This window comes from Homarus americanus, unplaced genomic scaffold, assembly GCF_018991925.1.
Source record: "Homarus americanus isolate GMGI-L3 unplaced genomic scaffold, GMGI_Hamer_2.0 scaffold3929, whole genome shotgun sequence".
Taxonomy (NCBI): domain Eukaryota; kingdom Metazoa; phylum Arthropoda; class Malacostraca; order Decapoda; family Nephropidae; genus Homarus; species Homarus americanus.
The window spans coordinates 127,501-146,171 of NW_024749541.1; the positions used below are offsets into that span (position 1 = coordinate 127,501).

General features: G+C 42.6%; 1 long non-coding RNA gene across 1 annotated transcript; it reads left to right on the forward strand.

The window, feature by feature from the left end:
* Positions 1–13,926: 13,926 nt before the first annotated feature.
* LOC121853381 lies at positions 13,927–18,373 on the forward strand. The gene is made up of 2 exons (XR_006086309.1): positions 13,927–14,469; positions 17,785–18,373. It is a non-coding gene; the product is annotated as an uncharacterized LOC121853381 (long non-coding RNA).
* The last annotated feature ends 298 nt before the right edge of the window (positions 18,374–18,671 follow it).

Here is an 18,671-nt window from a genome sequence, read left to right on the forward strand (position 1 = left end):
GTCTCGTCCCAAATTATCCAGTGGAGTTTTCATGGGCGTGATTCTATCGTCTGGTCAACACCCCAGCCACTGTACAAACACACACTGCTCTGAAGGACGTAACACGGCGCCCCTATCTACTCATTGATCAAGTGTTAAACCAGATTCACTTGATTGAATACGTAGCAAGCATTATGTTGTCAAGGATGGTCAGAAGGCTACCCCATCCCCCCCCACACACACACCCTCTGGCGACTGTCATTTACTCATCTCCACGTAGTAAAAACAAAACAAAATGCATGTTAACTCATTCATTCTAGAGGCACTGGTAGTAAATCGAATACCAACTAGACATTGATTTGTTTCTCTGTTAACTATTTGTATAACACACACACACACACACACACACACACACACACACACACACACACACACACATACACACACACAAGAATCACCCCCCATGCTCCTCCCCCACACCTCTCCTTGCCCCCTCTCTCTTCGTATGCAAATATGGTCCCACGTCTGTCATCTTTCTATACGGCCTCTTGACTTGCTTGGCGTCACTCCCACGTTATGTCTCCCCCGTGTCTAGTCTCCCATGTCTTGCTGGCTTCACTCTCCCACGTATTTCTCGTGTGTATTGTTGTCGTCACTTTTGTCCAGTCTTCCGTGTTCAACTTGCCTACCACCTCCTCCCTCCTTCATCCCTCTCCCTCCCATGCTGCCCCCTCTCTCTCCCTCCCTCCCTCCCCTCTCTTGTAGGCTTCCGTGTTGAGATAGCTAGCCTAAGCCCCCTCCTACTAACCCTCACTCCTTCTCCCTCTCTTTTCCCCATCCTTTACTCCCCTCCTCTCTCCCCACTCGATTCTATCCCTTTACCTCTCCATCTTCCACCCTTCTCCCCCTCGTCTATTCTACTTCTTCCTCATCCCTCTCTCTACCCTTTCTGTTCCTCCTCACTCTCCCTTTCACCTCCTCCCTCTTCACTACCTCTTTCATTTCCTCTCTCTCCACTACCCCTTCCACCTCCTCTATCTCCACTCCCCTTCCACCCCTCCTTACCCCCCATCCACTCCTCCCTCCTACCTCACTTCCTCCCACCATCTGACATTTGACATAGCAGGTAAAAATGACCCCTTGGTTATGTTGCAATGCTTCAGCCTCACTTAGCACAAATGTTTATGCGACATCTTGCAACTTTTTTGGGGGGATAAAGGACATGATCTCGGAGTCCTAAGGTTGAGTTTACTGCAGTTAATGATGAGATTGTAGATCTTAAGGGTTGATATACGGAAGGTAGGGTTGGAATAGCGGGGTTCTCGTGTAAGGTGGGTGGGATTATGGGTTCGAGTCTTGGGATAATGGGATAGTGTGTTTTATATATCACGTGAACTGTTAATTAGAAGTGGTTATTATTCTCACCTGGCTGGTCACACCTTTGAAGATGTTTATATAATGCATAACTACGGCATGATGTTACCTGAGTAGTTTATTTATTTTTTTGATGGGGCAACATTCTCCCCTCCCCCCTCCCTCCCCCCCCCCACCAGGTCTTTGTAAACACCAAGGGATAATAAACACTACTATGGAGAGGCGTGTTTTAGGGCCCAGGAAACAAGATTTGCTATGTGTCTAGGATCAGGAGTCCAATGTTTCATTTCCGTCTTATTAGGAGAATTACTGTATCCGTCTTCTCGATCAGTGCTTACCAGAAATAATTATCGACTTAATAAGTTTTCATTTTACTTTGTGACTATGTATATTAGCTACAGTAATTGCGTATATTATTCTATTGGTACCTTTAAATATAATTCCTGATATTACTGTAACGCGGTATTGGGAATTCAGTAATTGGACACATTTTCACGTTAACGGGGAAAATAAATCACTGCTTACAAAGACAAACTCTAAAGCTTATACAGTATAAATCAACTAATTACACAACTCAGAAATTATGATCAGATGTAAAGGAATATTTATGGGATAAGTAAACTTGAAATAATGAGGACAAATAGAAATATATCAGCTCATAGATAACTGTGTTCTTACTGGACAGAGGAAGTGGGTGGAACCGTCTGTGTTTACGTGTCATGGAAGAGTCAAGTTGTTCCATATTCAGGTCGTCTTTCCCAAGTATTTGTTGTTGTTCAGCCACGGGGACCAATTGTGAGAAAAGTTTAACAATAGAACGTCAAGCAGAGTCTAGGAACCGTGGAATTGAGGTTTCTGTTTGGTACAAGGAGCTGAAAGAAAGGTTTGTGTGAGTTGTGTAAATGGCTTCCGGGTTGGTTGGCCACTTATACGTATTTTGTGATGAGGAATATTTTGCCATTAGCAGAAACTTAAATTTATGAGTGACAATCAATAGAACATTTGTGATTAAATTTTGTCAATGTTAGGTTAGGTTAGTTGAAAAGCTGACTTAGGAGTTTAATGGAAAGGTATGTATTTGTGTTCTGTAAGTGAAACAAGATGGAATTTGCCAGTGCATTAGGTGTGAGATTAGGAATGTAGTCATGACCAGAGAGAGACCCGTAGGCAGACGCTGGTAGGCTCAGGCAGGACGGAGTGAAGGACGGTGGCAAAGTACAGTCAATTTTTCACCCGAGTCTTGACGAGGAAATAATGCAAATCCGTTCCCTCCTAATTTGGGTTCTTACCAGGTGTGTGAGAGTCAGGTGTGTGAGAGTATATAACAAATGGAGTCGTGTGATTGGTAGATACAATGATGGTATTCTGTGTACCTTAAAGTAATGTAATATAAGGGTGAATACTAGACAGTGCTTGAGAAGATAGTTTCATTTTTAATTACTGTTGTCTGTTTGAATCACGTTCAGTTTTGTAATTAGTTTGCGTTAGTGGACCGTTTTCCTGAACCAGTTGAGGCAGGTAGACCCCAGAAATGGCTAGTATGGGGGGGGGAGGAGCGGTAACATTCACTACTAGTCACCTTCACTACTCTGCCTCATGCTTTACTAATGACACTATTCGTTATCCTCACCTAATTAATATGTAAAGCGTGTTACAAGTCCTTCATAATCATAACTAAGGTAGATCCCCATTTTACTCTGGGTGAGACTAAACTATGTACTATACCCAGCTAACTCACACTGGGATCTGAATCGAATTGAACAAGGGATGGGGAAAGTGCTATTGACCCTTTGTGGTGTATTAGGTCTCTTTTGAAGTAGCTTTAATAACCTAACCTTTAACCTACAGGGAGTGATAGTTGAAAGTATTAAATAACTAAATAAAAAAAAATTTGATAATCTTTTCTATTGATGTTCTTAAATAACTAATTAATATACAGTACACCTCAGCCAGTTTATATAAGCCGTCAAGGATGCATACGAGTAGTGGTGCCAGACAGGTGTGTTAAGTGTTATATCATCGTTGTTCTGGTAGAGAGGGTGTGAAGTGTGAGGGACATTGAGTTACATCACAGGAGAGAGAGAGAGAGAGAGAGAGAGAGAGAGAGACCCCACACAGACCAATACACAACAGTATATGACTCGAGGCAGACGGGAGTATCGAACCGTGACCATTGTAAACAAACAGAATGTGTGGGGAGGGCGACGAATACTATCCTAGTGTTTATTACTACTATTATTTTTACTATTGCTATTTATTACTAGTACTTTTGTTTTGCTTTATAGTTATCCATTATTATTATTATTATTATTATTATTATTATTATTATTATTATTATTATTATTATTATTATTATTATTATTATTATTATTATTATTATTATTATTATTATTATTATTATTATTATTATTATTATTATTAGCGTCGTTGTGTCTTCTTAAATGTTATCGGTTCATCGCGATTCATTCTTAGTCAACTCGTAACGCGGAAGAGCTCAGTTGCTTCTGGTTATATGATCATAACACGAGAGCCCTAACTCATGATTCCAAGCTTCGGGATAGTGGTTGTGTCTGTCTGTCTGTCTGTCTGTCTGTCTCCCACCAGCTTAAGTTTATTTTGGTTCTATTGCCGAGTATAGTTTGGTTAGGTTAGGTTTAGACGGACAGCATCAAGGCCAAGGCTGGATAAGGGTGCAGGTTTCTAGGGGTGTACATGTAGACAGGATAGTGGTGTACATGTAAACAGGATAGTGGTGTACATGTAGACAGGATAGTGGTGTACATGTAGATAGGATAGTGGTGTACATGTAAACAGGATAGTGGTGTACATGTAGACAAGAGAGTGGTGTAGACAAGAGTGGGGTCATGTGTGTAATGTAGAGGGAGGGAACATAAGGCATGAATGGTCCAGTAACAGATATCTAAGAGTTGTGTAGCACCTCTCCCTTCCTCCCACTCCCTTCCTTTTCTCCCTTCCTCTCCCTTCTTCTATTCATTCCTTCCCTTCTCCCTTTTCTCCCTTCCTTCCTCTCCCTTCTTCTATTCTTTCCTTCCCTTCTTCCACATTCTCATATCCTTGCCCTGCCTCCCTCCTTCTTCCAGTCTTGTATTCCTCCCTCCCCTTCCCTCCCTTCCTTCTCACTCTCCTATACCTTCCCTCTCTCCTTCTCTCCCTCCCGCCACCCCAACACTACAGTACGTAATTCCACTCCCGCAGCAGCCTCGTCCCCCCCCTCCTCCTCCCCCTCCCCCCCATCTTACTCTGTTGTTAATGGCACCGAGTTCCTACGTCATCATTAGAGGCTCCCGAAATAGACTTGAGAAAATAAACATTACTTAGATGTTTGATAAGACGTGTGTGTGTGTGTGTGTGTGATTAATTTCATCCTTGTAACAACAGCTGACATGTGGTTACGATGTCTATTTTAGGACCAATGAGGATTAAGGTGTCTTTTTATAAGCCAATCAGTGGGTTGGTGTCTAATTTTGGGGCCAATTATATTTAAGGTAATTGTGTTTTAGGTCAATCAGTGCTAAGGGCAGGTCTCATTTTCATATCCAAGTATTAAGTAATATATATACTAATACTACTACTACTACAACAGTAACGTAACCTGTATATAATGTATGAACAACATATATACCCACTATGATACGATGACATAACCCTGATATATATACAGTATATAGACCATAACCCAGAACAGTAAATACATACATACACTATAACCTAACCTATTTACATAAACTATTTACATAACCTATTTACATAACCTATTTACATAACCTATTTCGCTGTCAATATCGTTTATACCTCTCGTCAATCACTAATTAAAGGTGTACATATTTTTAAAGCCTCCTCCTCTCATTCACAACATATGACGTATATTTAACCCCATTCGTAATATATTGTAACTCGTATTTTGTTTTGATATCTGTGGCAACGTGACCTATATTTAACTCCACTCGTAATATAATGTAACCCGGATTTTTTTTTTTTTTTACTTGTTGACAGAATTTCTACTTGTCTTTTCACTGGCTACGTCATGACCTATATATACTTAACACATGATCTTGTATAATAATGACCTGACCTCGATCTCTTGTGACCATAATGTAACCTCGGCTTTAACCCGTGTGTCATAATTATCCTGAGTTACGGGTCGTGTTCTTGATGAGGATATAGCGGTGAGAAATTAAATAGGTAAGTGAAAGCTCTGGGTGTGCTGAGGTGGGCTAGAGTGGGTTAAGGTGGGTTGGAGTGAGTTGCAGTGGGTTAAAGTGTGTTGGAGTTGGTTAGGGTGTGATGGGGTGGGTTAAGGTGTATTGGGGAGTGTGCCTGTCATAAAAGCACAACAGGTTATTACATATCCAACGAGAGAGAGAGAGAGAGGTTAGGCCTAATCGGACTTGATTTAACCCTGGGCCTACCTAACCATAACCAAACTTACTCGTATATTTTCTAATCCAACTTGACCTCACGTATAGAAAGACAGACAGACAGATGAGGGCATAATCCGACAACCAAACAAACAAATACTTGACGGGTTTAGACACTGACGGTGGAAAGTAGACAAATAATAGACAAATTGACAGGAAGGCATAGACAAACGGTGACATCAAACTCAGGCGAATTTAGAGAAACAGACTGGCACTCATGGACAGGCTTGTATAAACAGACAGACAGAGGGGAGAGAGAGAGAGAGTGCTTGCGAGAGAGAGAGAGAGATACACCCAGGTGACTTGCCCGTCTCATACCCAGCAGCGTCACACTGGGTCGTTCACCTGCCCACCTCCCCTGCCCCCGTGACCCAACCCTCCACCTACGCCATCACAGTCATCACCATCACCACACCATCATGATCACCACACTCACTACCAGGTCACCAACCACACTTACAATGCCAGGTCACCACTCACTCCATTAGGATCACCACTAAGTCACCACTCACACCTAACTCACCATCTCCACGGGCAGTGTAACCCAGGTCATCTCAGGCCAAGGTTAATAACCAGATGCAGCACTTGTCAATCGGTGGGTGATAAAAATTTAACCGCGTGAACTCGAGTGAACTTTGAACTCCTTCACCGTACGGCCACGGATGGCTCTTCACCCGACCGTAGGATGAGCGGCGGTAGGGAGGGTCGTGGAAGAGTCGTCAGGTGTAGAGGTTAATGTTTAGTTCCCCTCAGCAGCGTCGATGGACGTACTAGGTGGTTTTATAGCTGGTGACCTTGGTGTGTGTGTGTGTGTGTGTGTGTGTGTGTGTGTGTGTGTGTGTGTGTGTGTGTGTGTGTGTTTTCTCACTCACATCTGCCCGCTCACTCCCACGCCAACAAGTCTCTCCACCGCTCTCTCGTGTGAACACACACACACACACACACACACACACAGTCAGACCCTGGCCACTGAACTACAGCTGTAATTACAAGACTTTAATCATATGTTTGATATATTAGTTCTGTAAATTTGTCGTGCCTCTCCTCCCCCTTATCCCCACCAAGGAGTGATGACCTCTCTATCCCCATCCCCAGAGTGTGGTGACTGCTGCCTCCCTCACCCCAACTCCTCTGAAAGTGATGACCTTTTGCTCACCTTCCCGTCCATTTCGAGAGCGATGACTCCTTTCCTTCCCTCGAGAGTGACGACCTCCCCCCCTCCTCCCACCCTCAGAATGACGACCGCACAGTTTCCTTCTTCCTCTTGGAGTAATGATCTCGCCCCCCTTCTCTTTCCCTAGGATTGATAACCTCCCCCTCCTCATCTTTCCCTGAGAGTGATGCTTTCCAGGCTAACCACAGTATCCTCTTGCTTTCCCCTCTCTCTCCTACCCCATATCAAGAGTAATGACCCCAGGTTATTCACATCTCGTCATGGCTCCCTCCAGAGGTTGATGACTCCGGGTGAGTATATTAAGCTGGCCTACACAGGGTGGTGCCACTGTCACCAGTGTGCCCCAAGAGTCATAACCAATGGTATTCCTGGGGGGTCGTGACCCCAGGTGAGGGCCACGATCACCTGGCTCCTCACAAGGGTCATGAGTCCAGGTGAGGGTCATAGCCACCTGGCGTCCCACAAGGGTCATGAGTCCAGATGAGGGCCACAGCCACCTGGCGTTCCCCAAGGGTCAAGTTGGTAACAACAACAGTGTGGCGGGCGGGGAGCGGTGCGGCCAGCGTGTGTCAGTGACCCCACAGTGACGTGCCTGCTGGGCCCAACTCTCAACACCATGGTTTCCCGTATTTAGTGAACCAGATTATTCAGTCATTCTTGTCACGTCATGGGTGTGAGGAGGAGAGGAAGGCTCGGGTGCGTGACACAAGGGCGGCAACATAACGGACGGTAACGCCAGAGACTCGAGGGGTCAATGAACTCCACCCCCACAGCACTCATGACCCTTGGCGCTAACTCTCTTCGTCTCCAGGAGAAACATATTCACTTTAAGACTTTTTCGCGATTTCATCTTGTTTTTCATTGATCAACAAGAATGTTAATCAGCAGGAAGCTTTGTTGTGAGGCCGAGCTGGAACAGAGGCAGCGGGGTGAACGACCGGCGCAGGCCCGCACCTCCCTCCTTGGGGTACAGCAGCCCGGCTCAAAGCTCTCAGTAATGACTGGCTTTGCTTGTGTGGCCACCACCCCGTTATTATCTATCTCTCCTCCGCTACAACTAATCAAACACAACACTGAATTACACCCTCAGGTTTTGGGTGTAATGTCCTTACTTATCAAATTTAATAAGACAATTCCTCTCACTGAGTCTATGGCGGAACTGTGACGGAACCATTAAGTCGTGTTGTGGTCCAGCGTCGGTGATTGAAAGTCGTCCTCTAAGTTTCTACGTTATACATTCAGGGTCAGTCGCTCATACAGACGCTGAAGGTGTTTACTGAAGTATTCATCAGTTGATGGCTCAGTGAATTGATTGATTGAATCTCAGCTCAGTTGACTGTTGAGATTACTTTAATGACTTAGTAATTAACAACAACTGCCAATATGTTTGATTTGTTAGGATAATTGGGTGGATGACTTCCCAGTAAACTGATTGATAACTTACATGACTGCCTGAACAATTAAACAGCAAATTTATAAGCGGACATAATAATAGACAAGTTAAATCATCCGTTGATCAAACAAATTGACGATTAATTGGCTGATTGACAAACAAAACGATTAACTGGTGTACTGAATGACTAATATATATAGACTAACAGAAATAAGTACTCATTACAAAAACTTCATTGGTCACATCAACTAATATCTTGACTGAAGGAAATAGAACCAAGTCGCTGAATGACATGAGGTGGTCGTCAGATGGTTGGCTTGATCACAACAATGGACATTCTAACACGATATTCACAATTACTTAACAAAACTTTACACATTTATGAAGGATTCGTGACAGCGTCCATTCCTGAGCGTGTATGAAGGGGGTGTCAGGGAGAAGTCATATATATGCTGTACTAGTTGTTGTAGAAAGCGGTCCCCACAGTGGAATGAATGTGATGGTACAGGAAGGAGACACACACACACGATTGAATAACTGGAGATGACATAAAAAACAAAACAAATGAACATCGACATACGCTTATTATTACCTAAAGGATGCATTAACCCCCACTCATGCACGCAAAGTACGCACGCCAGTTCCTTATAATAAGTCAACTCCCTTAGATGCACGCATATTTCTCTCTCTCACCCTTCCTTACTTTTCCTTCTTTTCTCCCTTTCTTCCTCCCTCCCTCCCTCCCCCCTTTCCCTCCTCCACCATCCTCACACTCTCCCTCCCTTCCTTCAAATAACTGGAACAGAATTTACCCTCCCCTCACAATCTCACTTAACATTGCATCATCATCTTCTTCATTATTACAGATGGGAGAGGCGGAACGGGGCGAGCTTATCTGAGTTACCGAGAGTCAGAGAAGAAAGAAAACACTGGAGAATTTTCACACGTTGATGGGGATGTAAAAGGCAGGCGTTGGGGAATGACCTCTTGTGGACTTGGTGACCTGTTCTTTCTCCTCTTCGTCTTCTTCCTCCTCTTCCTCTTCTTTCTCTTCCTCTTCCTCTTTTTTCTCCTCCTCTTCCCCTTCTTTCTCCTCCTCTTCTTTCTCCCCCTCTTCCTCTTCTTTCTCCTCCTCTTCCCCCTCTCCTTCCTCTTCCTCCTTGCATTCCTGAGCCCATTCCTGATAAGCCTGGTGAACCTCTTGACCCCATTCCTGATAAGCCTGGTGAACCTCTTGACCCCATTCCTGATAAGCCTGGTGAACCTCTTGACCCCATTCCTGATAAGCCTGGTGAACCTCTTGACCCCATTCCTGATAAGCCTGGTGAACCTCTTGACCCCATTCCTGATAAGCCTGGTGAACCTCTTGACCCCATTCCTGATAAGCCTGGTGAACCTCTTGACCCCATTCCTGATAAGCCTGGTGAACCTCCTGACCCCTGATGAACCTAACCTAACCCAACCAAATTCTTAAGTTCCCCTAGGCGCTCAGAACCGAGAATAGATCACGTTATTATGGTAGAGTATTGGTGCCATTTCGACGCCATCTTTATTACCACTCTTTGTCATGTCGTGTTGCTTGTGTGGTCTTACGGGAAGATATTATTTTTTGTCGTTAGAATGTTTGAGAATTTGATCTTGATTATCTTTTAAGAATTTAGTTTAGGGGTGTCTGTCTGTCTGTCTGTCTGTCTGTCTGTCTGTCTGTCTGTCTGTCTCTAAGCTTTACGGAAATAAGGACTTGGTTCATAGCTCATCATCTGTCTGTCTGTCTGTCTGTCTGTCTAGCTAGCTCGTGGTGTATGAGTAACTCCGGCAGACACAAGCAGACAAGAGGACAGAAAATTAGCATATACAGTCGACCGGTATAGACAGGAAGGGCTTAGCTGACAGGTATGCAAAGAGCAGAGCCAACAAATCTGACTAGCCTTTAGACAAGAGGCAGCAGCAGCAGAGTGACAAGCACGCAGGTAGACAGGATGACAGGCAGACAGGATGACAGGCATGCAGGCAGGAAGAATGACAGGCACGCAGGCAGACAGAATGACAAGCATGCAGGCAGGAAGAATGACAGGCACGCAGGCAGACAGAATGACAGGCATGCAGGCAGGAAGAATGACAGGCACGCAGGCAGACAGAATGACAGGCATGCAGGCAGACAGGATGACAAGCACACAGGCAGACAGGATGACAGGCATGCAGACAGGAAGAATGACAGGCACGCAGGCAGACAGAATGACAGGCACACAGGCAGACAGGATGACAAGCACACAGGCAGACAGGATGACGGGCATGCAGACAGGGAAGAATGACAGGCACGCAGGCAGACAGAATGACAGGCACGCAGGCAGACAGAATGACAGGCATGCAGGCAGACAGGATGACAGGCATGCAGACAGGAAGAATGACAGGCACGCAGGCAGACAGGATGACAGGGATGACAGGCACGCAGGCAGACAGGATGACAGGCATGCGAGACAGGAAGAATGACAGGCACGCAGGCAGACAGGATGGCAGGCATGCAGGCAGACAGGATGACAGGCACGCAAACAGACAGGATGACAGGCACGCAGGTAGACAGACAGGCACGCAGGTAGACAGAATGACAGGCACGTAGGCAGACAGGATGACAGGCATGCAGACGGAAGAATGACAGGCACGCAGACAGGATGACATGACAGGCACGCAGGCAGACAGGATGACAGGCACGCAGGCAGACAGAATGACAGGCATGCAGGCAGGAAGAATGACAGGCACGCAGGCAGACAGGATGACAGACAGACAGGATGACAGGTACGCAGGTAGACAGAATGACAGGCACGTAGGCAGGCAGGATGACAGGCAGACAGGATGACAGGCACGCAGGCAGACAGGATGACAGACAGACAGGATGACAGGCACGCAGACAGACAGGATGACAGACAGACAGGATGACAGGCACGCAGGCAGGCAGAATGACAAATTAGAAACGAGAGGTGTTCGAGTAAAGGCTGGGAACACGCTGCCACTCAACCAGCCTGGTACAGGTGTTGTGGCCACGTGGTGGAGGTCGTCAACCTCACCCACTCAAGTCTCTCTCTCTCTCTCTCTCGTTGTGGTCTTCTCATATTTTCTGTTATCCTTCTTTTTCGAATGATATTTAGAACATGTTTTGTGCTGGAGTTTTCAATGAGGAAGTTATTGTAGATCCGGAACAGTAATAGAGTGTGTGTGTGTGTGTGTGTGTGTGTGTGTGTGCGCGTGTGCGTGTGCGCGTGTGTGTGTGTGTGTTTTACCTGATTCATGTTGTGGATTCCAAATATCACTACTGTTTATTTATTTTTTTAATATATCAGCTTATTAGCCAATCGAGCAGTTATCTTGTTCTTTGTAACGACCTTTATTACCCAGTGTTAGTACAGGAGGAAATTAGGGTACCTGGAGAAAACCTGCAACGTTTGGTGGAGTCATTGGATAACACCGTTCTCACCTCTTTCTCAGGCCGGAGATTGAATGCAGGACACGGTGGTGAGATGTACTCGCAATTTAAGGTGGACATTGTAAATAAAAGCGTTTTAGTGATTGAATAGAGGCATTTATAAGTGTAGTACTTTGTATTTTGTAAAGTCCTCGGGAACTTACCTTGTCTAATAGCCAAACCGAAGTTATTAACGTATCCTAGCTTCTTAAACAGCATTTAAATGAATCTTGGCATTAACATATCCAGTATAGGGATTATAAATAAAAAGATTTCGTTACAGCTCGGTTTTATAGTACATTGTCTGCACTGATATATTATAATAACACAGTATTACAGTATTATATGTAGGAAATTTGTTTTCACGGTCACTCAGCAAACGGAAATTACGTTTTCTTCAAATATTTTGTCTAAGAAAACGAAGATGCTTGAGAGAAAGGGGTGACTAGTCAAGAAAACCTTGGACTGAAGAACCATTAACTGGTATCCTGTGTTACTTTATCCTCATTGCCATTGATAGAACTTCTAGCTGCTTGGATGGTGAGTCATCTCACTGTTACACACTGTTGGCTCTAGAATGTATCTGTGCCGTCACAATGCTCTCTGGCCGATTATTCCAGAGTTCACAACTTTCACCCCGAAAAAGTTTGTCCTGAAAATTTTATGAACTTGTGGCTTCTCCAGCCTTAAGTTGTGACCTCAAGTGGGACAGGCATCCGCCAACTCCAATTAAAACACTGGAGAGAATGCCTAAATTTGTACTTGTTCTTTAATGAGTTGAGATTCATGAGATGTACGATACTTCATGTTAAGAGAAAGATGTGGCACAGATGATATTGTAAAATCTTCCAAGAATGTGGACACGAGTACAATGCCTCCCTGTCTCATAGGCACAGTTGCTCTGATAATATATTAACACCGACACATTCATATTATGGTCCGTCGTCTATAAAACGCTTGCCAAATGAGGGAGTTACCCCTAGAGAGGGATTTGTTTTTTGTATTGAAAGGTACTGTCCATTCTCTGTATATTCTTGTAGTCTTTCCCTGTATTGTAAATTAAAATTATGATGCAGCATTATGAGTAGCAGTAAGTGATTACCCACCAGTAGCAGAAGCATTCAAGATTCAGTATGTATATGTTGAAGGCTTCAACTACTATATTTAAGTATAGTGAAAATTGTACTCTGATGTTGTATGTGATTGCCCAGCCAAATTTATACTACATGTAACTGTTTTTGGCTCCTTTGAAGTTGTGAGATATCCATTCACATCTGAAGTTATATGCATTTGATTCACAGCCACCAGAAAATCTGATCACCTTATTGAAGTGATGCCATTTTTTGTATTAAAGAAACTCATTAATCATTGATCAGAACTTGTCAAAGCCTCCAGCCCTGAAGTCTAGCGGCCAAGAGTAAATCACTCCATGTCTTAAACACTGACTTCACAGGAAATGGGTATGCCAAAATGAGTATTTGTGGCCAATTTAATTGACGCACTTCAAGTTTAAACAGTGATTAGATTATAAGGATTAGCCCTACGAATTTATGTAAACCCATAGTACTAAATTTCATAAGTTGTGAGAAAGCAGTACAGTAATATCTCCCTTAGCCGGAATCCCTCAAACCCAGAACTCTCCGATAGCCGGAATCGAAATTTTATCGGAAAGTCTTTCCCAAAGGCGAAATTTTCCGGAAAATTCAGGCTTTGGGAACGATTTTCCGAGGGGCACATTTTCTGGAATATTTTCCCGTTTCCTGGGACGGGGGAGTTTTTTCCAGGTTTGAGAAATGAAAATCAGGCGCATTTCTGGAACTTCCGAGAAAATTTTTCCGTTACCTGGAAAATTCCGGGGATGAGGGATATTATTACGGGTTCGAGATATGATGTAATGGGCAATTTCTGGAACTTCAGAGAACATTTTTCCGTTACCTGGAAAATTCCGGAAAATTCCTGGGATGAAGGATATTTTTTCCGGCTTCTCGTTAGCCGGAAATCTCTCATTCCCAGAAGTGCTCTGCACCAATTGGTTCCGGCTAACGGGGATATCACTGTATTAGTATTTTTTGCATTTTAAGCAAAAGCTACCTAACTAATTTCTCCTTGAGAAAATATTTGTTTGAAATTACAGAAAGTTTATATGGTACTTGAATGAAATATTATATTATTGCCAGTGTAATCTTTCTTTTGTGTACTCCTGTGTTAATGCTATTGTTATTTACAGATATTGTGTATGGCAAGTGCGTACCTATTGAGCCACTAGGGTTTGTGTGAAGAGGTTCACTCCTGATCTATCACCAGAAGTGTTGTATACAGGTTATGTAACATTTTCTTTGTATTTCTAACATTTATTGGGTGATTTTTAATAATTAGATACGTAGTGTTCAAGTTATCAGTGCTATACATTTTTATGACTATTGATTTGGTTTTTTTTACACAATTTTAGTGTCACATTTTCCAGTGTTGTTGTTTTTTGTTTTGAGCTAATGATTTTAATGGAGAGTAGTGTATTAGAACTTGAAGTTTAAACTACAGTACCTACATTGTCAGTAATTGTGATGTACTGTGTGTAATTTGAAATTTAATGCGGGGTATACTTTCAGCAATGCATCGGTTGTGTTTGAAGACTTCATGGTGATGCAGAGGCCTAGTGAGTGCATTCTACGAAAATTGATTGTGGATTACAATGCTAGTATGGACCCCCAATTATGAATACCGTGTGAATTAAGAAGTACATAAAAGTTTTACATTCATAAATTGCATGTTGATAGTGCTGAACATTTATGAGTTATAATTGTGCATTATAATTGAAAAAGGGAGAGTAAGTATTTGTGGAGTACAGAGAATTTTCTTCTGTAATAATCACTCATGAAGCATTAGAGCAAATTTCCTGGGGACATTGTCGTTTAGTATAATCATTTATTCTTGTGATTAATCATTTGAATATTATTTTGAGTAATTTTGGATGTTAAAATTGTAATGTTCAATGTGAAGATTAGTTGAGTGTTGGTGTGACTTAACAACATGATGGCCGTCACACGAGAGCACGTGAGGGCGGACTGCTCAGAACCAACGTCCGTCTTGACGATGTTTAGAATTAAGAAGTGTGGGTGGAGATGTGTTCATTGGAAGGATTGACACCGAGGTCTCACCACAGTTTGTTTCATCAGAAAAGGGACCTGGTGGACAGGAGGGTGAAGTAGATGGACAGGAGAGTAGGGAATGCCCCTCATATTAGTTAGTGAGAGGCAGGAACATTAGTACTGCAGACAAATTTTTAAAAGTATACTGCATATTGTATATGCCTATGTAGCCCGGGGAAGTTAACCTGGTCACAGTAACTAAGACAATGTTAAGAGAAAGGTCGCTCAAGTCACATTTCCTTTATTTCTTCATTAATGTAATCCCTGTTAAGTCACCCAGGGGGTGAGTACAGTATCTACCAACAAACAAAACCATAAGTATGTATTACACAACAAAAGTTCTCTAGCCCTGAAAACTTAGGAACATATCTCGTATCTTCATGGAAGATTAGATAGTTAATCATTCCATCCTTCACATAAAGCCCTTAATACTTAAGGTTACTCTGAAACAGTACAAACATGGATTGAATCACCTGACAAACCAGTAATAGGAAAATAAACAGAGAAACACCTCAATCCCCTGGACGTCACGATGCTTTTTCCCCCCAAAACAAATATATAACACTCGGAAGTACAATAGGATAATAATAAGTAATAATAATAATGCACAAACTAAAGAAATTCAAATTTTCTCTTGTAATTACAGGAGTAACTAATATATAACTCTTTCACTTCACTACACATAGACTGTCTTTCTTGGTTGTTGATGTAAAATGGGGATGTGTAATTTTTTGTGTATTTGTGTTTTTTAATTTAAAGATATGAATTGGTGGAAAATAAGTGTGCTGTTGGGCTCCTGTGAGTTGTTGAATGTTGGGCAGTGAGTGTGTTGATGGCCCTAATAAGATGTAAATTATGCGAGTTGTGGAGAGTATTTTTGAGAGGGTATTGTCAAAGTGAAGTAAGGACATAGAGATTGGAAGGAGGATCGGCACAAGGTTGTGATCATCTGATGGGGTTCTGTTACTCAAGGAAGTAAGATACCATGCGTGACTTTAAATTTTTGTATGTAGAGTCCTAGCTAGGCTTGTTGTTGGATAGGTGGAGTGTTTGTGGTTTTTCAGTAAGACCAGGCATGGAAACACGGCATTGATACCACTTAAATGGCTGATGACAAGAGTAACAAAGTCCGTGGCTAAATTTTGTTTTGCATCTATATCTTGGGATACACCCGTTAACTCGGCATCCCTGGAACTTGCTACGTCTCGCGAGTGTGACCTGTACCTTTCATAATAAGTTTGAACAAGTCTTTCCACCGACTGGATGGGGTCCGTTCATCTATTCCTAGCTTGATAAGTCTGTGTTGAATTTCGTGGAGTCCAATAAGCCTTTGATCAATTGCCATAATGAAAACTTTATTGATGTGAGAAATTTCATTGTATGTATTCTGTAACAAAAATGTTTTTATTTAATTTGTTTATCCATGTAACCCCCAAATTTTGAATTTTATTTGTGCATTTATTTTGTGTGTGTGTGTGTGTGTTTTCTTTTCATTGTTTTCAGCTGATAATAGAGAATATGTATACTAAGCAATGTGTATCAGTTATTTTGAAGACTGAATTTTATTCCATGTGTACTGTATCCATTGTGTTTATTGTTTTAGTACTAATTTTGTCATAAATATTTTGGTGTTATTGTTATGTTTGTAGGTAGCTGTATTGTGAACCAGTAACCAAGAGTAACAGTTATTTGAAGAGTCTGTGTAATTACTGTAAATGTTTTATCGACACTACCGCATAATTTGAATCTTTGGGAGGTGGGGAGGGAGAGCTGTTGTACTGTGTACATTAGTATTGGTCTCAATAAAATCTTGATTCATATTACAGCTGCATAACATTCAAACTCACCGCGCTAGTAGAGAATATCACAGAAAACGGTAGACATTTGGAAGGGGTACTTCATATGCTGTATGTTGTTTTATACGAATTATACCAATGTCCGTGCATATAACCTTAAATATGTATACTGATATTATTAAGGGAGAACTCAAGGTATCTATATGATGATTGGGAAGGCCTAATTGATTCGAACTAGTGTACTATAGTGAATAAATGTGACCGTGTCTGAAGGTTATAGTATTTACGTTTTGGTACGATTAGTAAACATAGCTACCTCAAGTATCAGGTGAAAATATATAAGAACAATGATCTGGGAAAATGATAAATGTATCAGACATATGTGAAGTGTTGGGATTGCTCTATAAACCGTACTCCAAGGAAAACATCTTGTATACCTCTTGTGTGAGCTTAATACACATCATTTCCCCATGTGACGAATAACCACTAACAGTGTATTGATTTGAGAATCTTATGAACGTGTTAAACAATTAAGGCCTTTGTATGCCTGGCGCCTAAACTGCCCGTGGCTACAGTTTCAAGGTAGTGAGATGACCGAAGTAATTTGCCGAAATCTAATGACCCAGACACTAATGTAGTATGTAATTTTGAACTAAGGTATGTAACTAGAAGGCATAAAGTCACAATATATAAGAAAGTGTACTGTATGTGTGGGGGCCAGAATAAAGACAAGGTGAAGATTTAAGCATTGGCACCCTTAGGCCTATTCAGTGTGTTGCACGTGCATCGTCCTCAGTGACGCTCGGCATCTCATACACGCAGCTCAGTACGCTACAGCTGGTGCTACTTCAGAGTACTTAAAGAGGCGTGTCTAGCATTTTATGTACATCTTAAAGCTTTGCCTAATGTTATTGTTAATATAATAAGTTAATAGGTTTTGTAATGATGTTTGTTAATACAAAAGCCCATCAGGCCAGTTAACACATTTGTATACACACACTGATGATCAGCATCTCATACATGCAGGTGTACACCAGTGAGGTCGGAGAGAATGCTTGGCCCAGCAACCACTGCTCTACTTTGGGGGCCCACCTGGTGTTGTGGGTAATGCTTATGGCCACTATGCAACCTCCACTATGGGTCTCTGGACATCTCACGCTTCAACACGCAGGATGTGAAGAAATGATGGTGCTATTTGGGTGCTCACGGTCGCCACTTTAAGCGACCTAAGGATACCGGACACAGAAACAGTCCTGGGATGAATGGTTGGGAAGGATCTCCTCTACTAACAAGAGTAGTGTGTGAGACGGGTACCTACTGTGTGTATCTTTGGTGCTAGGAATGAGCTGCAATACCTGAAGTATTGTGCGTATTATTGAATGTTCCTGATTGTGAGGTGATAGTGGGTACTTTGGTGCTATTGAGTATTTTAGGGTGACTTGGGTATGGAGGTCAATGATTTTGTATGGAGAGAGAACACCTTAATTGTTCGGAAAAGGTCGGGTATTTTTGTGTGTTGCAATGACCGTAATAATTTTGGGAAGGTCAACTATTTTTGTTTTATGACAATGCAATATTTTTTTTATAAATTAAGAAATAAAGTAGGTAAATTCTTGGTTAGTGTTTCACTCTTATTTCCACTCTCAACTAGATTAATGAAAAACACGAACTCACAGTTCCTGGATTGCTGTGCCAGCTACCCAAAGAACACTACACATACTGCCTAGGGGTCTGGTGGCAGCGACTTTAAGAGGTAAGTTAAGTACCCCTAGAGAGCTAGTACATACCCGCAGTGCCAACAGAACGTAACGTGGTGGCGCCTCCAGGGACCTTCCCAGGTGCGGCGTAGTCCCCAAGATCCCTCCCAGGGACGGCGGTGCCTCCTGGGACCCTCCCAGGGGCAGTGGCAACCC